Source organism: Grampus griseus (genome assembly GCF_964374135.1).
Source record: "Grampus griseus genome assembly, chromosome: 1".
Taxonomy (NCBI): domain Eukaryota; kingdom Metazoa; phylum Chordata; class Mammalia; order Artiodactyla; family Delphinidae; genus Grampus; species Grampus griseus.
The window spans coordinates 75,494,187-75,517,689 of record NC_139017.1 but is presented as its reverse complement, the minus strand read 5'-3'; the positions used below and the strand labels follow the sequence as shown (position 1 = coordinate 75,517,689).

At 38.1% G+C, this 23,503-nt stretch overlaps 1 long non-coding RNA gene across 1 annotated transcript; it reads right to left on the bottom strand.

Annotated features, from left to right (window-relative positions):
- Nucleotides 1–13,098: 13,098 nt before the first annotated feature.
- LOC309838558 lies at nucleotides 13,099–22,799 on the bottom strand. Its single transcript, XR_014298364.1, has 3 exons — nucleotides 22,699–22,799; nucleotides 19,958–20,113; nucleotides 13,099–13,151 (listed from the first exon to the last, which is right to left on the bottom strand). It is a non-coding gene; the product is annotated as an uncharacterized lncRNA (long non-coding RNA).
- Between the last annotated feature and the right edge of the window lie 704 nt (nucleotides 22,800–23,503).

The following is a 23,503-nucleotide window of genomic DNA, read 5'->3' as shown; positions in this document are numbered from 1 at the left end:
ATTCATGTTTTTCTTTTTTTATATTTTCAAAATTTTCAAAGGGTCCTTTTCATAATGGAACAAAACAAATTAAGCTTAACTTTAAAACATACTGTCTCTATAATGTGTAAATAATGCCAGTGTGACTGCTAGGATGAATATGAAGTTGTTTTTGAAATAACTAGTTATTTCATTTTAACTCAGAAGCCATGATGAACTCTCTCTCCTTCTGCATTTCTGGAACCATGAATTTAGTACTTTGGGAGTTTAGCACTTTAGGACTATAGTTTAAAATTTAACTAAATCTCTATACTAATATTACTTTCCCACTCGATTTCAAGCTTAATGAGAGCCAAGATCATATGGTTTTTACATAGTGAACCTACCACCCACTCCCCAGCTCTTCTGCATATAATCAGAACTTCATGATGATGACTGTTTCTCTAATTGGTAAAGAGCTAGTAAGTAGAGTTCAGCTAGCAAAATGATCAAATATAATTGAGACCAGTTACTATAATTGACAGGTAGTTACTAAAAATGCAGTATATTAATACTACTCTCGCCATATTAGGCAGACAAATAAGTGCCAGATGAACCTCAATTCAGAATGTGAACAAATAACCTCTTGGCCATTAAAACCAATCCATTTGAGACCTACTTAGTGGTTCTAGAGGACTTCACATTACCCCTGTATTTCTACAGGCCTGCCCTGGTCCTGGTCCATTTCTCAGAGTTTTAGAAACTCTCATTGGCCATCATCCCTGGCACTGCTCCCACAACCTCCAAAATCATAAAATTTTTACCTTTACCTGTGAGTCACCCAACGAATTGCATGACTTTGGACAACTTATGTGCTTTCAAAGTTTACATTCCCTCTTCTATAACTTAGAGCTACACTGTTCAGTTAAAGTAGCTATTAGCTACATGTGGCTACCGAGCGCTTGAAATGTGCCTCCTGCAAACTCAGATATGCTGTAAGTGTAAAATACATATCACATTTTATAGACTTGGTATGAAAATATAATGTAAAATATCTTAACCATCTTTATATTGATTATATGTTTAAATGATAATATTTTGTTAATTAGGTTAAATAAAATATATTATTTAAATTAATTTCACCAATTTTTAAAAAACTTTTTAAACGTGGCTACTAGAAAATTTTAAAGTAAATAACGTGACTCAGGGGCTTCCCTGGTGGCACAGTGGTTAAGAATCCGTCCGCCAATGCAGGGGACACGGGTTCAAGCCCTGGTCTGAGAAGAACCCACATACCGCGGGGCAACTAAGCCTGTGCACCACAACTACTGAGCCTGTGCTCTAGAGCCTGCGAGCCACAACTACTGAGCCCATGTGCTACAACTACTGAAGCCTGTGCGCTTAGAGCCCATGCCCTGCAACAAGAGAAGCCACTGCAATGAGAAGTCCTTGCACCACAATGAAGAGTAGCACCCGCTCTCCTCAACTAGAGAAAGCCCGCACACAGCAATGAAGACCCAACGTAGCCAAAACTAAATTAATTAATTCATTTTTAAAAAATTGGCTCACGTTATATTCCTATTATATGGCTTACCCTGAGGGACTACAGGACTTCAAAGACCCCTCCTCCTGGATTTAAACAGTCTTCCAGGGAATTCCCTGGCGGTCCAGTGGTTAGGACTCCACGCTTTCACTGCGGAGGGCACAAGTTCAATCCTTGGTGGGGGAACTAAGATCCTCAAGCCACATGACTTGGCAAAAAATATATATATATATTCTTCCAAAATTTGTTTGGCTTCAAATCTCTGTTTTACCACTTAGTAGCTTTATAACCCTAGGCAGTTATTTAAACTCTCTGTGTTTAGTTTCCTCATTGGTAAAAATGGAGATGATGATAATGATAGTACCTAGCTCCTAGAGCTCTTATCAGTATATGGATTAAATGACTGTACACATGTAATGCACTTAGAACTGTGCCTAGCACTTACAGACTAGTGTTAGCTATTTTCATCATCATTATTATTCACCAAGGAGAGCAAAGTCACAAACTATGCCCTTACTGTTTAAAATACCTAGATGAAAACAGGAAATATCTTGTATAATTCCAAATATAGTGTTGCTTAATATTAAGGGATGCATTATAAATATCCAGGTAGTTCAATGAATTTCAAGCTTTAATTCAGATGGATTATGTTCTATATATCCATTCATTCAACTACTAAGTATTCCTTGGACATCTACTATGTGCTAGGCATTTTTACAAGTATAAACAAAACTAGACAAAAACTGCTGTCTTCATTGGGTTTACATTCTAGTAGAGGGCAGTAAAGCCAATGACCAATAAAGTCAATCTGAACTACTTGGGTTTTTTTAAGATCACATATTCTTGGATATTTAAAAGAGGCCTTAAGGGACTTCCCTGGTGGCGCAGTGGTTAAGAATCAGCCTGCCAATGCAGGGGACACGGGTTCGAGCCGTGGTCCGGGAAGGTCCCACGTGCCACGGAGAAACTAGGCCCGTGCACCACAACTACTGAGCCCGCAAGCCACAACTACTGAGGCCCGCTCGCCTAGAGCCCGTGCTCTGCAGCAGGAGAAGCCACCGCAGTGAGGAGCCCACACACTGCAGCGAGGAGTGGTCCCCACTTGCCGCAACTAGAGAAAGCCCGCCCGCAGCAACGAAGACCCAACGCAGACAAAAATAAATAAAATAAATAAATTTATTTTTTTAAAAGGCCTTAAAAGTAAGCTCAAAAATTATAAAAATTTTCCTAGTTTTTTCCCCATTCCCAGCACCCTTTCAAAAGAATGATAAACCTAATTAGTATTCTGTACCACTGCACCAATTAGTACCTACCCAGAGCTAAGGGGAAAGAAGCTACAACAAAGATGTGTTTAAGCTCATTACTTAAACCAAATGAAAGCGTAAGATTCAGAGAATTCTTTTCATATCTGTTTCAGAGTTTGAGAAAATATACAATCTGATGCAACAGATTATAGGATTTTGCACTTTTAAACTTAGATTTAATTGATGAGAGCAAAATATAAATAGGTGCCACCTAGCAATTCCATCCTATGTGTATACACTAGAGCAGAAAGCAGCAACCTTTTTCTATAATGGGTCAGAAGGTAAATATTTCAGTCTTTGCAGGCCATCTAATCTCTGTTGCAACTACTCACTGGGCCTGAAAACAGCCATAGACAATACATAAACAAATGAGCATGGCTGTTCCAATAAAATTTTATTTATGGACACTGAAACTTGAATTTTCATGTGTCATAAAATATCAGTGTTTCTTTTTAAACTTTTAAAAGCCATTCAATAATGTAAAAACCATTCTTACCTTCTGGATCATACAAACACAGGTGGAAAGCCCTATGGACCAGGCCACAGTTTGCTGACTCCTGCCTTAGAGAACTCTCACACATGCACAAAAACAGCTACATATGAGAACATACATAACATCATTATGTGGATTAGCAAATAATTGGAAATAACCTAAATAACTATAATAGGAGGATGATAAATAATATTGGTATAACTGGAGATACTTGTATCAACATGGATAAATCTTATGAACATAACGTTGAAAGGGAAACACAAATTACAGTTTAGTTACATGCCATTTATAGAAAGTTTTTAAATATGCAAAAACTATATATTACTGTGCATATTTAGCATATATAATAAAACTATGAAGAAACAGATGGGATTGTTTAACATCAAAGTCATTTACCTGGGCACCTGAGCATGATGGCAGGGTGAGAGACAGGAAGAGAAGGATGCAATTGGAGAAGGGTGCACAGAAGGTTTCAATTGGACTGGTTCATAAATGTCCATTCTTTATACTGTGTTGTATACCTTGAATGTTTAATAATAAATAAAAAGGAATGTGTAGGTTTAATGTGAGTTTAGCAAATGGTTTGTCCTGTTTAGGGGAGGGAGGTTCAATTTTTATTAAAATACCTAAAATCTTAGGCTTCAGCCTGGATGTCTCACACTGAAAAGAGAAAATATTGTTTCATTCTTAAAAAGTGGACTGATCCTTAGGAAAAAAACAGAAAATGGTATTGCATTCTTCCATAGTTAACTAATGTAAATAACTTCAAACAAACTGGTTATTATTTACCTGTTTTGAAGATTCAAAGAGCTGATTCAGACTCTACCTCATTTAATGGGTTCAATCAGCTCTGCCTTTCTGCTGTTAGTCCCCCTGTCCCAGACACATCCTCCACAGCATTACAATGATCCACATGCCCTAGGAATAGCGACTTTCCATCACCTTCTTTGACAGAGCAAATAGAAGTGTAGGTGGCAATGATAGTGTTTCTGTGTGTGAAAAACGTAGCGTGAATTTCCCCCTTTCTCTGGCAAAAGTTCACAGGGCATCATTTATAAAAAGAAGAAAAAAAAATGCTTGCTCTGCTTTTACTGATTTCAGAAAGAGTAGTCATTAAAACTGCCTTTTGGCCTAGAATTACTTAAACAGTTCTTTAAGGGTCTCCTAAAGTCAGTTATCTTCAAGTAACCTAAATCACGAGCTCCTCTTTAACTTCAAAGAAAGACCCCCAAAGTAAAGTAATATCAGTCACAACTGTTGGGCAGGTACTGCCCTCTAGTGCTTACACTTTAAGAATAAAATTTTTAAATACTGACATATCAAAGTCTGTCAAAAATTAGATAGCGTCCTCTTGACCAAAGATTTTTCAACTTCATACTATTGACATTTGAGGCCAATAAGTCTTTGCTGTGGGGGCAGCCCTGTCCAATGTTGGATGTTGAACAGCATCCCCAGCCTCTCTACCCACTAGATGCAGTAGCACCCCTACCTCAATTGTGGCAAGCAAAAATGTCTCCAGGCATTGTTAAATGTCCCTTGGGGAGCAAAATCGTCCCTGGTTGAGAACTGCTAAAGGCTGTCCAAAACATTCATATTAGTCCTGAAAGTTATAAACAAAAAAAGTCTCTCTAGATTCATTCATTTGAGTGAAATAAAAGAAACTTTCATTTCTGCATGAAAAACAAAAATATAGAGAATTAAGATTTTCAGTTCTTCTCCCCACCCCCAAAATCTTGGCTGGTGGGAAACTCTTTACTCCGTTATGTTCCAGCTTCACTTCTTAGATCTATTCACTTCCTTTCAAAGTGCTTAGAAAATAAAGCTTGCACTTCTAGCTGAATATAGGGAACATGATTGGGAAAGGGTGGGGGGAGGTATGAGTGTCTGTACTGTGTTCTAGAAAAATTTAGAGGGTCAGGCAACAGAGAATCTGTACTGGTCGTAAACATAATATGAAAATTCTTATAAAATACCAGAGGATGTTTCAAATCTGGACTTAGGAAGTTTAATTAGGAGGGTTTATTCAGATCTGCTATGAATGACTTTTTCCTCATGTAAGTGCTTTATGTGTGTAAGTCCTGATTCTATGAATTTTAAAGCCTACAAATGACTGAGGACTAGATATTTTAAAAATAAAACATAGTTTGGACTGACATTGAATGAAACTTCCTCTCCTCATCAAATTTCTCACTGGCCCAATTGGTTTTACTGGAGAAATAAACAAGAAATAAGAATCAATAAACAATTTTAATTCACTTATATAATTAAAAACATATCATTTTTATTAACACATTCAGATCTAATATTTTATTTATTGCTTAGTGAAATTGAAAGCATTAAAGCTCTACAATTGTCAAGCTCTTATTAGCAGAACCTTGGAATGGAAATCTATTTTAGCTGCACAGAGCAGTTTGTGATCACTCCTGACCTCTTAGAGGCTGTTGCTTTGCTGAACGTTCATATTGGTTTCATTCTATCCTCTCTAATTAAATTCAGTTAGAAAGTCTTCTAGTCATATAATAAAGCCAGGGACAAAGAGGTTTTAGGCTCTGATCTTTTAAAGGACAACCAAATGATTCAGAATGCATATTGTTTAAATACAATGTACATAGAAAAGTTAAAAACAACAACATAGAAAAGTTACATGACATGGATCAAAATAAAAAGCTAAAGGAAGGGATTTCCCTGCTGGCACAGTGGTTAAGAATCTGCCTGCCAATGCAGGGGATATGGGTTCGAGCCCTGGTCCGGGAAGACCCCACATGCCGTGGAGCAACTAAGCCCGTGCACCAAACTACTGAGCCCGCGTGCCACAACTACTGAAGCCTGCATACCTAGAGCCGGTGCTCTGCAACAAGAGAAGCCACCGCAATTAGAAGCCTGTGGGCAGAATAATCGCCCCACCTCTCCTCCGAAGTCCATGTCCTAATCCCCAGAACCTGTGAATATGCGACCTTACATGGCAAAAGGGATTTTGCTGGTATGATTACATTAACAATTTTGAGATGGGAAGCATATCCTAGATTATCTGGCTGAGCCAAATGCAATCACAGGGTCCTTATAAGTGAAAGAGGGAGACAGGAAAGTCAGAGGAGATAGAATGATGGAAGTGGAGGTCTCAGTGATGCAATAGCTGGCTTTGAAGATGAAGAGGCTACGTGCTGAGGAATGTGGGCCATGTCTAGAAGCTGGAAAAGGCAAGGAATGAATTCCCCACTAGAGCCTCCAGAAGGAACACAGCTCTGCCGACACCTTGATTTTATTCCCATAATACCCATTTCAGGCTTCTGACCTCCAGAACTATACAAAAAGTAATTTGTATTATTTAAAGTGACTAAGTTTGTGGTAATTTGTTGTAGCAGCACTAAGAAACTAATACAGGAACATTTCATTTCTCTTTTAGTACTTTTAATATCCTGTTAATTCAGAATTTCAGCATTTGAGTAATTACCTCCCATATTATTACCATGTTCATAATTTTTAAAGGTACAGGGGCTCTCTTTCTCTGGTTGCTAATAACTATCACATTTTACTAAAACATACTTGCTATTCACCTTTAATAACATGAATCTCAAGATTAAAACCTGGAGGCTAGTACACATACAATGAGGAGAATCTGTTCTAGCACTGCAAGACAAATTTAGTGGACATGAAACACGCATTTAAATATGTGGCAATAGCTACCTATCGAATCTCAAGAGACAAAAAAAAGTCCAGTAGCCCAACTACACTGGCTGTTAAACAAGTTGAAATTTGATTCATAAAATAGAATCTGACTTCAAAAGACAAAAATGGCAAAGTTAACAATGCTACTTTGATGTGACCCTTTAGCAGAAAGCTGACCTTTGTAGCAGTTGTTATAAACAAGTTAAGTCATTGTAGGAGAGAACTGAGCTTGATATATTATGAAAAATAGGCCTATCCCTTTCATGTAGGTAGAGAGAACTGGCTGAAATTTTATTCTCATCTCATTTCACTAGTATTTTAACAGTGAAAGCTGTCACTGTGGAGGCTCATCACACAGCACCTGTGGTGCCTCATTTTGATATAGTAATTCCCAATAATCCTTTTGATGGCAAGCATCCACAAACTCTTCCTTTTCATGGAGAAGTATTATTCAGACACTCTTTAAGGAATTATAATTACAATCTTTAAGGGTTACAATACCTTCAAATAACTAAACAATGGCATATACTCCCAGAAGAAAACAACTTTCCTACCTTTGCCAACCCACTGACAAATTTGGAAAAGATACAATTCCAAACAACGTTCATTACTGCTTATGATTTTGACTCTTGAAACTTTATGAAGAAAACTCTGTATACAGATTATTTTCTCATCTTTTCCAAAGTACTTATGAAAAACAAGAATTTTTAATCCAGATGCTGTTTCCTAAATTGGCCAAAAGGTATATTCCTTGATTTGAAATGGAAGAAATTATTTTAGCTTAGCACTTGTTGTTTAAGAAAGTAAGCTTCAGAAATTCTCTTGCTTCATCTCCTCCTGTCAGGTTTCAATATCATCTGGTGATTTAAACTTTTAAAATAGTGTCTACAGAGTAAATTAATTCATTACAGAACATCTTCTTTATTTTCACCTGGCATCACTTTGGGCATCAAGGTGTCCTTTGTACTAAGCAGTTTAATCTGAATTGGCAATATATGGATTACATATATATATAGTAATTTGGAGATTTTACTGTATTTCTCTTATGGAATGCTTTATACAATTTATTTTTTCTCCTTCTATGATATGGTAAAATGCCTCTAGAGAACTTTATGGTTTATGTAACATAAAATTACATAAAAGTGCAACAAGTAAAGTATGAGTTTAAGGAAAAATATTTCAAGTAAACTCTAGCTATTTTTAACCTATACTTGAAATTTTTCCCTTCTTGCACTTCTGTAATGAGGCAACTGATAACTAAGGAATTCTAAAAATCTAAACAAGCATTATAAACAAGGCACTGCTGCAAAAGGTGGAAGATGCAAAGACAATTCCTGCCCTCCAGGAGTTTTCATTTTGGTGGGGACCAGAAGAATGATGATAAGAGACTAACAGCCACATCATGTGGGACCTCTAGACAAGCAATCCAAGGATATGTTAGAGAAAGACTGAATCCAGAGGGATCCATAAAAGAAACTGCCCTGACAATGGATAGGATCTTAGTGAATAGAGATGGGGGACATTCCAAGCAAAGGGGAAAGTGTGACCAAAACCAGAGAGATATGGTATACTGTTTTCCAAGGGGTGCTGTAACAAAGTACCACAAATTAAGCGGCTTGACATAACAAAAATCTATTCTCCCATAGTTCTGAACGATAAATATAAAAAATCAAGGTGTTATCAAGGCCATGCTCTCTCTAAAGGCTTTAGAGGAGAATTTTCCTTGCCTCTTCCTAGCGTCTCATGGTTGCCTGAAATCCTTGGTGCTCCCTGGCTTATAGACACATCAGTCCAATCTCTGCCTCCATCATCACATTCTCCTGTGTGTGTCTCTCTTCACATGACTGTCTTCCATGTGTGTCTGTGTCTCTTCTCCTATTCTTACAAGCATACCAATTATATGGGATTAGGGCCCACCCTAATCCAGGATGACCTCGTCTTAACTACATCTACAAAGATTACATCTACAGAGACTCTATTACCGAATAAGATCACATTCACAGGTACTGGGGGTTAGGACTTGGACATGTGTTTTGGGGGGACACAATTCAACCCACAACATATGGTAATGAGAAGTTCAATGTGGCTAGAAAGTAGACTACATCTTGGGGAAGAATGAAAATAACACAGGAAAGAGTTGTAGAAGACCTTGATGAATAAGCAATGGGTTGTGCCACAGAATTGTTTTTTCGTAAATTTATTTATTTTTTTTTATTTTTTAGTTTTTTGGCCACGCCGTGCAGCTTGCAGGATCTTAGTTTGCCAACCAGGGATTGAACCCAGGCCCCGGCAATGAAAGCCCAGTATCTTAACCACTGGACCACCAGGGAATTCCCCCGCAGAATATTTTTAGGTAAAAGAGTATTACTAATGAAACTATCCATTTGGGAAAATTAAGTTGTCATTATTATGTAAAACTCATGTGAGAAAAAGACACAATAACATGCAGAGAGTTACTTTAGGAATAGAACATGTTTGTGATGCCTCAAATAAAATGGTCTCATAAGGTTTATAAAGAATAGGACATACAAGAGAGACTGGTTATAGGAGATAAGAAATGAGGTAAGACAGAATTTGAGGACTCGGAGAATAGTGGTACGATTATTATCATTAGTATGTTAGTTGTATTGCATTTTAACACCAGTTCTCTGACACTAACTGGGTGTCCTACAATTTGACTCTGACACTATCTACTGAGAGTTAGTGCAGACCCCACAAGTTAAGGGCAAAGTCCTTCACAAGATTGCCCCCATTTCAGACACCAGCCACCTGCACATCTGCTGACTACAAATTCTCAGGTTTCTTACAACCCCTCAGGTTTGATAATTTGCCAGAACAACTCACTGAATTCACTGAAAGCACTGTAGTTACAATTAAAAGTTTATTATAAAAAATACCATTCAGGAATAGCTAAATGGAAGAGAAACATAGGACAAAGTCTGGGGTGGGGGACGGAAGGAGGGGGACACATGCCTTCTCCTTATGCAATCCAGTGCATCACCATCCTGGCACATTAATGTGTCTATGAATCAGGAAGCTCCACAGAGCCTCAGATCCAGAATATTTATTGGGGTTTCACTGCATAGGTATGATTGACTAAATCACTGGCCACGTGACTGAATCCAATTTCCAGTCCCTCTCCCCTCCCAGGAGGTTGGGAGTGGGGGTTAGGGGAGTGGGGTTGAAAGTTCCAATCCTTTAATCATGTGCTAGGTCTTTCTGGTATGGCCAGTCCCTCACTTGAAACTATCTAAGGCCCCACCAAGAGTCATTTCATTAGCATAAATTCAGGTATGGTAGAAAGGGGCTTGTAATGAATAACAAAAGATACTCAGGAAATTCCAAGTTTTTGAAGCTTGTGCCAGGAACTGGCAACAAAGACTAGATATATTCTTTATTATATTACATGCATATTAATAACAAATATTTATTAAGGACTTGATCTGCAACAGGTACATTTAACTCTCACAAAGCCTTATTATTATCATCTCCATTTTACAAATGAGGAAATTAAGTCTCAGGGATCATATGAGCCCCAACTTCATAACACTAGTAAATGGTAAAGATTCGAAGTCAGTTCAGTTTACTCCAGAGCCCATGCTGGTAACCACAATGCATACTTCCTTACTGTGTACCCTTGGGCAAATCACTTTACCTCTCCAGACTATCTAGTAAAATGAAGAGGCTATGATTACCAATGCTCCTTTCAACTCCAGTGTTTCCCTTTTTCATTTAAATTATTTCAAAACACCATAATATCCTACTTATGAGTAAAGAATAATTTACTATTACTCTGTTGTTGGACATTTAGGCTGCTTCCAGTTTTTCCTTAATATAATTAACCCTGCAGTGAACATCCCAGTGCACTCACTATCTGCTTTACAGATTATTTCCTTAGAATAAATTATTAGAAATAATCCTATCTAAATATATTTCAGTAATAAGGATTTTTTTTTAATTTTATTAATCTAATGAGAATTTTAAATTATCATTTTAATATACCTGCTTTTAAAAAGCAATATTACGCTATAATAGGAATTTAGGGAAAAAATAACACATTTTTTTTTAACTTGATTTCTTTAAAAATTTTTATCACTAATTTTTTAATATCAGGTCTACGTCTTCTTATCTTCATAAAATTACATTTGTCAATGATAATAACAATTCATAAGAAGAGAAGATAACACATTATATTACACCTGATTACTTTTAAATTGTAACATCTTATTCACAGATGTATCCCTAGGGCTTAGAACACAGAAATCAATAAGTACTTATTGAATGGATAAACTTGTCTTGGTCTTTTTGTTTATTCTTTTAGACTAACTTTATAAAAAATTTTCAGTTCCTTCAGTTCCCCCCTAAAAAACCTCCATAAGGAATTTAAATGGGAATTGTATTGAATTTTTAAGTTGATTTAAGATGGTGTGAAATCTTCAAAATGTTTAGGGTTTCCATCCAAAACTTAGCATGCCTCTCCTTTCATTCAGTGGTGAAAAACTAAGGGTGTTTCTATTAAAGGGTGTTTCCAATATTTTTTCTCTCTGGTAATAATTTGATAGTTTGGATTATATAGGTCAAACACATTCCTCAATAAAAGCATGCCTATGAATTTTATTTGTTGATATAGTGAATGAGATATTTTTCATTACATTTTCTACCTAATTATTGCCAGAATAGTAGAGTGATTTTTTTTTCCTGAACTACTTTATTAATTCAAATGTTCAGTTTAACATAAAAATTCTATCATCTATTTCCCCCTAGGATTTAAACCACTTATTTATTTACTATCTTATTGCATGAGTCAGAAATTTCAAAACAATTTTAAATTATAGTGAGAGACTAAATATAAAAATGGATAATGGCCAGACCATATAGAAAATAGAAACCTGACCCACCAGCTGCACCCACCTGCCCAGGAAACCAACCCCTTATCTACAATAAACAACCCAGGAAGCCAGCCTGCTATGTCAGACTTGCAGGAAGCCAGGCTGCTATCTATAGTGACAATCCAAGTAGCTAAACAATAACTTCTCTAACAAATGGCTCAAAATGGCCAGGACTTCATTAATAACTGACAGTTTCCCTAATTTTGGTCCCCACTTCCAATGTGGAACCAACCATAGAAAGCCAAATATGCACCCCTAACCAATCACATAGGATGCCCCATTTCTAGTTAGCCTGCCTACAAGCTTCTCCACGCCAGCAGCCTCCAATCAGCGCACACCTGAAGCCTTCCCTTTTTCCACTATGAAGCTTTCCCATTTCTGCACCTGATTTTGAGTCATTGACAAAACTCAGGTAACAGAGGCTGATTCCTTTGCTATAGCAAGCTCAGAATAAATAGCCTTTGCTCTTCTCATTTGGTTGGTCTTCATTTATTTGCACAGGCAATAGCGGGCTTCCTTAATTTTGCTCCTCATGTTAATGGAAACATCCTTAATTTTTTTTGCCATTAAGAATAATACTGTTATTTTAAGAATGGATAAACAACCAGGCCCTATTGCATAGCACAGGGAAATATATTCAATTTCCTGTGATAAACCGTAATGGAAAAGAATATAAAAAAGAACGTATGTATATGTATAACTGAATCACTTCGCTCTACAGCAGAAATTAACACACCATTGTAAATCAACTATACTTCAATTAAAAAAAGAAAGAAAGAAAGAAGAATACTGTTATTTTGAAAAATATTTTTATCATGTTGAGGTATCCTTCTATTCCATTCCTAATAAGTACTTAAAATAGAATGCTTACTTTTTATCAGATATCTTTTCAGCATCTGAAAAGATCTTGGATTTTTCATTTTCTATGTTTTAAGATTAGATTTCTTATTATTAAGCCATCCTCAAATTTCTGAGATAAGCATTTCTCAGTTGTGATTAATTATTCTTTCAATATATTTTAATATTCATTTGCTTGTCTTTTTATTTAAGATTCGCAGTCTATATTTATAGGCAAGACTCATTTTTAGTATTCAGTACTAATCTTACTAGTTTTATTTTCCAATGGATAACTTTATTTTCAGACTGAGAGGGCATCTTTTAGGTACTTAAAAAAGATGAACCAGAATGTTAGCAGCCACCTATAATTATAAAGGAATAATAAACAAATGCCTCACCTTCAAAAGTATAACAACATGGGGCTTCCCTGGAAGTCCAGTGGTTAAGACTCCAGGCTTCCACTGCTCGGGGAGTGGTTTCGATGCCACAGGCCAAGCGGCACGGCCCAAAAAAAAAAAGAGTATAACAACAATTCAAATGTATTCAAAAGTGAGGTGAAAATAAACCTACTTGCAAATATCCGCTTTAATTAAATAGAAAACCATTATTTTAAGCATTGTCTTTATTGGAAAATTCTCTACTGTAAAGAACCATAGTACTCAAGCTAGAGAGAAAAGTCTATTGATATTACAGACAAAACTTAAGACTTCTCAGAAATAAGAATAGTAAATACATAAAATAATGCTTTCTTTTAACGTTAACCTGTTCCTGTATTAAATGAGAGTATATGTTTTGCATATCAAATTAATATATGTTTGGGCTCCCCTCGTGGCACAGTGGTTAAGAATCTGCCTGCCAATTCAGGGGACACGGGTGCAAGCCCTGGTCCCGGAAGATCCCACGTGCCACAGAGCAGCTAAGCCTGTGCGCCACAACTACTGAGCCTGCACTCTGGACCCCGTGAGCCACAACTACTGAAGCCCGCGTGCCTAGAGCCCGTGCTCCGCAACAAGAGAAGCCACCGCAATGAGAAGCCCGTGCACCGCAACGAAGAGTAGCCCCCGCTCGCTACAACTAGAGAAAGCCTGTACACAGCAACGGGACCCAACACAGCCAAAAATAAATAAATAAAATAAATTAATTTTTTAAAAAATTAATATATGCTTAAAATCTGACTTCATGAAGTTTACTATCCTGCTGTTAATGATATTAATATTTTTAAATAATTAGACATAAGTAAAATATAACCATAAAAATTTAATATCTGCTAAAAAGGAGATATCAAAAATCACTGGCAAAGGGATAGATGATTCAATAATAAATAGTGCTGGAAAAACTAACAATTTGGGAGCATGGAGAGACAAAAAAGAGTGTCCAAAGAATGGGCCCAGGGGCTCCCCCAGGGTTGCCTGACAATGAGCTGGCTGGTATCTGGAGGTGCCTGATCTCACCTTCCTCCAAAGTCTCCAAGTGCTGGACAGCTAGTGTTTCCAGCAGCTCCCGAAAGAGCTGGCACCCAAGCTCAGGCTATTTGACACCCAAATTCAGCTCCACTCTCAGCCCACTCCCATGTTTGACCACAGCACACCTGGTGCACTCAAGCAAGTACACCACTCTCCTGGAGAGTGAGTGCATGGCCCCTTGCATCCTCCTGAACCTTCTATTTATGAATTCCTGTTTGAACCAAATAATACTTGGTGTTGATTGCCTGAGCCCTTTGCTTGAGGAAATGGGTTTAAACCCTGACCTCACATTATGCACCAAGACTAATTCTGTACGGTAAACAAAATAAAGTCAGTAAAATAAAGTTAACAACAACAACAACAAAGGTTAATAAAAATAAATCAAGACAATGAAAAGCTAGAATAAAGTAGAATTAAATGATTTTCAAATCTCTGGAGGGTGAGACAAATTTCTAGGTTTCATAAGAAGAAGATAAATCACAAATAAAAACACTAATTGATTTACTACTTACTACATAAATATTTTAAACATTCATATAACAACAAAAAGACAAAGAGAAGAAATATTTCATCTAATATGACAAAAGGTTAAAATCCCTATTACATAAAAAATTAATACAATTGATTTTTTTAAATCAAATCATTGAAGCCTAATTGATAAAGGTTATAAACAATCTACAAAGGACCATGCAACCAGTAACCAAAAAAATGCAAATGAAAGCAACAACAAGGTACCATTTTAACCTACTTTTCCTCCTACTTTTCTGACAGCTCCTTCTTAGGCTCTTTTGCTCTTCATCTCCCCAACCTCTGTATGTTGAAGTGCTCTAGGAATTCAATAGTATTTAGACTCATTACCTAATGACCTCAACCAGTCTCATGGCTTTACATAGCACCTATTTATCACTGATTCCCAAAATTTATATCTCCAATTCAGACTGGAATATCCAGCTGCCTACTTGCCATCTCCACTTGAATTTTTAACAACAGACTCAAACTTAATGCAAATATATCTCATTCTGTACTACTGATAATGCCCCTCTCTCCCAAACCAGATTCTCCTGCAGTCTTCTCCTTCTCAGTTGATGGCAACTCCATTCTTCCTGTTGCTCAGGCCACAAATCTTGGTACCATCTTGACTCCTCTCTCTCATATGCCACATCTCAGCAGTCAGCAATTTCTGTCAGCTCCACCTCCAAAATACACCCAGAATTCAATTCACTTCCCCCACCCCCACCAGGATCCAAGCCACCATCATCTTTCACCTGGATTATTGCAATAACCTCTTAACTGGTGTGCTGGCTTCTGTCCTTGCCCCTCTTCCTCTGTTCTCAGGAGAGTAGCCATAGTGAACCTGTTAAAACCTAAGGCAGATGCTCTCACTCCTTTGCTCAACTCTCCAATAGTTGCCCATTCCCATTCAAAGTAAAATCCAAAGACTTTACAAGCCCTACATGATCTATTCCCTTCTTACCCTACCTCATCCCTTATCGCCATGACTCCATCTAATATTGCTATCCCTCTTACTTACCTTCTTCTAGCCATGTGACTTTGGTGTCCCTCTAACCACACAAGCCATGCTCCTACCACAGAGCCTTTGCATTTGCTATTCTTTATCTGGAATGCTCTTACCAAGATATCAAATCGCTCACTTTCTAATTTCCTTTGGGTCTTTACTAAAAATTTGCCTTTATTTTCCTCCTCCCCTTTCCTTCATTTCCTGGCAATTCAGTCTTAAAGGTATTCAGTGGGGGCAGAACAAGGTACACTGGCCCATAGTGGTGTGTCAGAGCCAAGCAGGACCAACAGGGCACCCATGCAGAGGGGTGGCCTGGCATATGGGGTGTCAGACCTGAGCAGGGTGAAGACATGCTTACATGGAGTGGTGGAGCCCATATTGAGCCCATACTCAGTCAGAAGGGCATCAAGGCAGGGGAAAGGGTGGCAGCGGAAGAAGAGATTATTTATACACAGAGGGTTTGATCAAATAAGTAAATACACTGAGGATAAAGACAGTTAATTTCCCACTAATACAGTATAGAGGTACAAAGATGGAAAGGGATAAAACTAGAATGAAAACTGAAGTGTTGGATTGAAATTGAAGTGAACTCATGGTTTTCAATACAGTTATAGTATAAATATAGTATAAATAATAAACATAGTATAAATAAATATATGTATATATTGTTTATATATATGTATATGTATACATACAAAAATATTCTCGGTCCACTGAAAGTACCTGGAAGGAGCAAAATGCCAATAGCAATGAGCATACCTAGCGCACAGAGTGTGGCTTCAAGATAGCATTCTCAAGGGCTCCTTGGAGAAATGCCTGATTCCAGGGTTGGGGCAGGAAAGTACAAGATAAGCCTGGAACATCTTGGTATGCCAGAAAGCAAGGACATGTTCAAAGAATGATCGGGACATGATGAAAAGACACAGAAGCTTAGCTTGAAATGTTCCAACGGGAAAATGTGAAAATAGTTTTACCACCAAAATAATGATACTAGCTCACTGATTAAAACAGGAAACTATGAGCTCATATAGACATAGACAAATAAACTGAAAATTTGATGAGAAATGTCATCAAGTATCTCCCCACAAAACACTTAATTACAAAGAGAAGACGACTAACTTTAAAGTGGCGAAGTTTGGAAGACACCATTTAAATCAAGTGATCAAAGTAAACAGTATCAGTAATGGGCCAAATAGAAATTATGTGCCATCTGATAAGATACAACAAGAATACAGCATTGCTTCTGTGATATTCCTGCCAAAAATGTATAACCTTAAGTCTAATCATAAGGAAACAGCAGACAACCTAAATTAAGGGCTATTCTACAAAATAAGTGGCCTGAAATTTTCAACAGTGTCAAAGTCATAAAAGTTGAAGAAACACTGAGAAACTGTTTCAAACTGAAGGAGACTAAAGAGACAAGATAACTAAATGTAACAAGTCATAACGGAGAACTGGATCTTTTTGCTATGAAGGGCATTATTGAGACAACTGACAAAATTTGATGGGGGGGTAGGGATGAGGATAAGACAGTAATAATGTATCAGGGTTAATATCCTTATTTTGATGGTTACATTTTGGTTAAGTAAAAAAACGTCTTGGGCTTCCCTGGTGACACAGTGGTTGACAGTCCACCTGCCGATGCAGGGGACACGGGTTCGTGCCCCGGTCCGGGAAGATCCCATATGCTGCAGAGTGGCTGGGCCCGTGAGCCATGGCCACTGAGCCTACGCGTCCGGAAGCTGTGCTCTGCAATGGGAGAGGCCATAACAGGGAGAGGCCCGCGTACCGCAAAAACAAAACAAAACAAAAAAAGTCTTTGTTTATAGGAAAGACACCCTGAAATATTTGGGGAAGGTGGAACATTATATAGGTAAGTCACTGACTTTCAAATGGTTCAGGAAAAAAAAGGTTTTGCTACTATGCTTGCAAGTTTTCTGTAGGTTTGTGATTTAAATTTAAAACATTTTTTAGAATTTTGTCACTTATTCAAATGAAACCTTTACTAGCCACTCTAAAATGCTCACCCCAATGACACTTCACGTTCTCCTTCCTGCTTTAGTTTTCCCCTTTAGCACACATATTTCATTTATTTATCTAGTTGACTGTTTCACCCAGGAGGATCTATGAGGGCAGGAATTTTTGTCTGTTTTATTCACTGCTGTGTCATGAGTGCTTAGAACATTGCTGGAACACAGCAAGTGCTCAATAAATAATGAAAAAATAAATGGATAAGCCTGTTAAATAAATGTTTGAAGAAAGATATAACCATTACAAGGATGGGTGAAATAAAACTGTTACTCTCATCATCAATGATAGTTTGTTAAAAATCCTTTTGGAATTGAAAGTCATAAAAATATTAATATCCTTTAACCTATAAATTCCACTTCTGGGAATTTATTCTAAGGAACTATCCTAAAATATGGGGAAGTAATCACAATGTCAAGGTGTTCACTAGAGTGAAAAACAATAATAAAGGAGAGAGAGAGATAAATATTCAAAAAGCATTGGATAAAGTATGCCATACCCACAGATTAAAATTTTATTTCAAATCCCGCCATCCTCTGAGCCACCTCTCGCAGTCAGCGCCTCCCAGCGCATTCCCTCCGTGCCCCTCCATCTGTACCCACATTTACACCTCCACACACACCCGAAGCCACAAAGTATACTCTGCGCGCTCCAACTGCACTCTGTTTTTACCTTCCTGGGAAACCCCACACTCCACCCACCTGGACCAGGCCCTGGCCCTCGCCCCAGCCTGCAGCCGTCCCCTATGCTGTTGAAAAGAGAACATTTCCGGATGGAGGGGCTTGGGTAAATGGGCCAGTTTCCCCATCGCAGGGTGCTGGCAGTTGGGCTGGGTCCGAGAGACCGGTGCCCTGAGTCTGTTCTTCAGGGGAGAGGCTCCAGGTACAGGCAGCGATGGTCTCCTGAGACGAATTCTAGACACCTCACTACTGCTGGGAGGAACAACCGGCCCCAACGATGTGCGTTCGGGTTGCTTTGGCCTTGGACCTTGGGGCCCCATGGTTCCTGGCCAGGGGCTCACGTCACTGCCCCAGAAGAGACTTGCGCCCCTTGCGTGTTCAGTTCACTCCCCCGTTCTGGCCTCCGGCTGTCCTGCCCCTGCACAGCGTCGGAGCCAGAGCCCTGTCCCGGACACCTGGCCACAGGCCCTGAGCCAAGGCGGCGCTGCACTGTGACTCTGAGTAGGAGGGAAGGCACTGAGGAGGACTGGGGTTTGCTTAATAGGTGGGATGAGCCACACTCCTCACGGAGGAGTCTGGGACAAGGGGCCTCCAACACTGGGGCACCCAGGTGTAAAAGAAAAAACAATTAATTAATATATTAATTTAAAATAAGGCTATAGGTATAAAGTTTCAATTATGCAAGATGAAAAAGTTCTACAGACCTGCTGTACAACATTGTGTTTATAGTTAACAATGTAGTTAAATTTTAGTTAAAATTTTGTTAAGAGGGTAGATCTCATGTTGGTTTTTTATCACAATAAGAAAAAGGCTATAAAATATATATAACTACATGTAAAGGATGTTTTAAAAAATCTATCATGCCAATCTGTGTATGAGTACAGATATGGAATTAATAAACACATTAAAAAATTCTATTTCATTTGAAATTCCATTTGTTTTGAAATTTCATTTCATTTGAAATTCTGAAAATGCGGGAAACTGCTTTTTTTAATGTATTATTACATGACGGGAAAAAACAAACAGAATATAGATTTACAGTCTATTAGTCCAACTAAATAAAAATATGCACTTTAATAAGCAATTATTGTATTGGGGCAAATTTTGTTCTTCTCTATTTTCCAAATTGTTGGTAATATGGTTGTAATTTACATTCTTAAAATACATCTATAATAAATTTATATTTACTTTTAGAAAACACATCATGGATGAAATTAGCTAGATATAGAAAGTATTAACCCCATGAAAGAATAACTGTTTGGCTGAAGAGATTAGGAACATACAAACCAAATATTGACTAGTCTGCATTCAAATATGACTAAATATAAAAGAGGTAAAAAAAATTTAAACCTGTTTGAATAAAATGTTAATAGAAAAAAGTGATTTACATAAACTCAAAAGAAGAATTTGGCAGTATCAGTGTATTACTGCTGATGCAAGACATGTTAAATGCAACAAACTCTAAAACCACCAAAAAGGTACACTCTACTGGATCAGGGTAGGTTCATCATGCTTGTCAGGCCAATAAAGTATCCTTCAAGACTATCCAGCACCCCCCGTTCTGATTCCATGCTCACCAGAGAGTCTTCTGATTATTATCTTGGCCTCCCGGTTAACTTCTTCTAGGAAAGGCATATCCTAGACCTTCACATAGCCACATGAGTACTTGAAATAGGGCTAATCTGAATTGACATGTGCTGTAGGTATAAAATCCACCCCTGATTTTGAAGACTCTGTATGAAAAAACAAATAAATAAACTACCTCAGTAATAATTTTCTTGATTACCTGTTGAAATTATAACATTTTGGATAAGTTGGGTTAAATAAAATATGCTGTTAAAATTAATTTTACCTGTTTCTTTTTATTTTTTTAATATGGCTAAAAAGAAAATTTTAAATTACTTTTGGGGCTCACATTTGTGGATATTATTATATTCCTATTGAACAAGAACACTGAACAAGAATACTGTAGTTGGGACTTCCCTGGCAGTCCAGTGGTTAAGACTTCACCTTCCAATGCAGGGGGTGTGGATTCAATCCCTGGTTGGGGAGTTAAATCCCACATGCCTTGCGGCCAAAAAAACAAAACATAAAACAGAAGCAATACGGTAACAAATTCAATAAAGACTTTAAAAATGGTCCACATCAAAAAAATCTAAAAAAAAATAAAAGAACACCACAGTCAATGTAATTATACCATCTCCCTATAAAGCAATAAATTGACCCTCTGGTTTAGACATTAGCCTCTTGTGAGTTTTCATGGCACAAGCCTGTCCCTCACAGGCTGATCAACTTTGCGTTGACAAAATTAAGCCATGCTAAATGGAAGATGAAACCTTCACTGAAGTGAGCAAGTCAAGGTTCTGGCATCCTCTGAGCTTCCTGGGCACAAGCTGTCAGCTCAGTCATTTCTCTACCTTCCATCATTTTCTCTCTCAGTTCATAATCTTGTGTTTAGACTGTGTTTTTCAAAGGATAGGGTTGTGTATTATTTATCTTTGTTTTCCTAGCACTTAGGTGCTTTAAACAAAGATATTAAAAAGTTTGTTAAATGAACATTTTTCTACATCCTTTGCCTTTGATCATAGCTACAGGCCTCCTTGCCTTGAAATACTGTGCATAACCTCCTCACTTCTTCATCCGTTAACTGCCACTTATAAAGATTGAACACATAAAAACCTGAAAGTGAACTTATACAGTCACGTGAGCTAAAAACAATAATATCTAATGTGGAGTGAAAGCTTCATAAGCACCACAGCACACTATACTATCAAGGACAGAGCCTTAGAGACAGACTACAGAATTGATATTTCATCATTATGCAATGACCTACATTATATGACCTCTTATTTGTCCCTGAACTCCAACAGCAACCTGAGGCTAATATAAAACAGTGGTGGAAGGGAAAACAGATGACACAAAAAGAAAAGGAGGTTTATTATGGGATCAGTGTAATGATTTGGCTTCATAACATAGACCAGATGGCAATAGCCCCTTTCTCAGCAGGTGGCTTCTCAATGTCCTATGGGTTGTAAAAAACAAATTCACTATCAACCTCCTCTGCTAATAATTATTTCTGAGTACTGTGGCAGTATCAAAACCATGGTGAAAACACACACAATCCCTCAACACAAGGAGAACTAAATAAATAAACTTCTAAATATTTACTTCTGACAAAAGGAAAATCCTCTTCTGAGAAATGCTGTTACCTAACAGATCTTGGCTTCTAAAAAGCCAGGTATGTTCTCATCTTTTATTTTAAATGAAGAAGATGGCCTTTGTTTTACCCAATTTTTTGGCTGTTTTGCAAAAGCCATTGAAAATGCCTGAGAAAGGATTGGCATCAGTTTTACTGAGGTTTAATATTTATAGTTGCTAATTCTGTAAAATCATGAACGCTTTTTCTTTTTTTTTTCTTCACCACGCGGCTTGTGGGCTCCTAATTCCCCCACCTGGGATGGAACCCGTGCACTCTGCAATGAAAGGGTGGTGTCCCAACCAGTGGACTGCCAGGGAATTCCCCATCCTTTAATATTTTTATAAAAATTGTGTATACAAGAATTCGTTTGCCTTCATTTTCCATACCTCCAAAGAAACCTTTCTGGTGTACAAGACAAACTGAATCAAATAGTCTCTGAAAGGTGACTTACCGATTCCAATAAAAAGTATAATTTGATGACAATTTCTCTTCAATAGTTTGAGACACTTCTAACAAACTACAATTCAGTTGCCTTAACTAAAAGCCTGCAAACTGACCTTTACAAAATTTTCCCAGTAGAAGCGTTCTTTCATTCTAGGAGAGAGAAAAGATCGTACATATGTTACAGCTCTTTATCATTTTACATATGGGCTGAGCGTCATCTTTTAGTGACTTCCCTCCAGATAGTGGGTTGCTCTAATATTTTCCAGAATTGATTCGTCCTTAGGTACCGACTTGACTGAACTATTAAGGCTCACATCAATCCAGAAATTCTGGCTTTAAGATAGGGAAAATGGGAATAGGAACCGCAGAGCTGGCTAACTCCTAGGGACAAGAAGCAAAGTTCACCACCAAACGAAGGTCACTCAAGTGCAAACTTGAAGCAGAAAGGCACAAGGAGAGGGAGAAACAAAGTGGCCTCAGCTCGAATCGCATTTAGAGATCTAGAAAAGACATAACACATCTCAGTTTATAGTCGTTAAATCGGATGATATTCGTGAATGTGGGACTAAGAATCATGCAATATTTGAAAAGTAGAAAGGAAACAGAAGCTCTGTAAACCGTTAAGCGAGGGCTGTAAAACGTGAGTAAAGAAAAGGAAGGTCGTAAGGACCCCACCTTCCGGGAGAGTTCCAGTCCGCGTTAGTTGGCGGACTCAGGAAGAGGAGGAAGAAGAGGAGGGAACACTTCAGCGGGACCCTTGGCGCCCAGGCTCCCGGCGCGACTTGGAGCAACTCGCTGACGCATGCGCAACTCCCTGACCTAAAGACGAGGGGGGCGCCCCGGCCCTCGTTTATCTAGAGGCGGGGGAGGGCGGGGCGAAAACACGTGACCGGGTTGCGGCATTTCTGGCCCAATCCGAGGCGTCTCGGAAAGCGCCCTTGCAGAGCAATTCGGGTGGCCCCTGTTCGTCCGTAATTTCCTGGCTATTTGACTCCGCTCTTGAATCTAAGAATTTAGTTTGTCAGAACTTTCTTCCGTGTGTTCCGTGAATGAAATTAGTGGCACACTCTAAAGTGACTGGCGCTTTTTATTTATTTTTCTCTATAACTAGAGTGTATTTCTGTAATTTCAAGTCCTGTTGCTCTCTCCCCAGCACGCTCAGGTCCTCTTCCTACTGCGTGAGACTCCAGAATCGCTGGAGGGCGCCTTTATGTAAAATCAATCCCCTAGGAAGAGAAAAACTGCTTTATATCTCAGTGGTAGAGGATTAGGGAAATTAAGGTAAAAATTTGAAGAGGCAAGTGTCCCACAGGACTACCACAGATAGCCTCAAAGACATACCCTAAAAGACTACTTTATTTCAATATAAGCATTTAAGTAAAATCTCCCGCTCTGTTTATTCCAGGCTGCTATCAAGAATCTGAAGCAATGATACTGGGATAAGATTACCTGCAAGATGTGGTTGGTTCGCCCCAGAGGA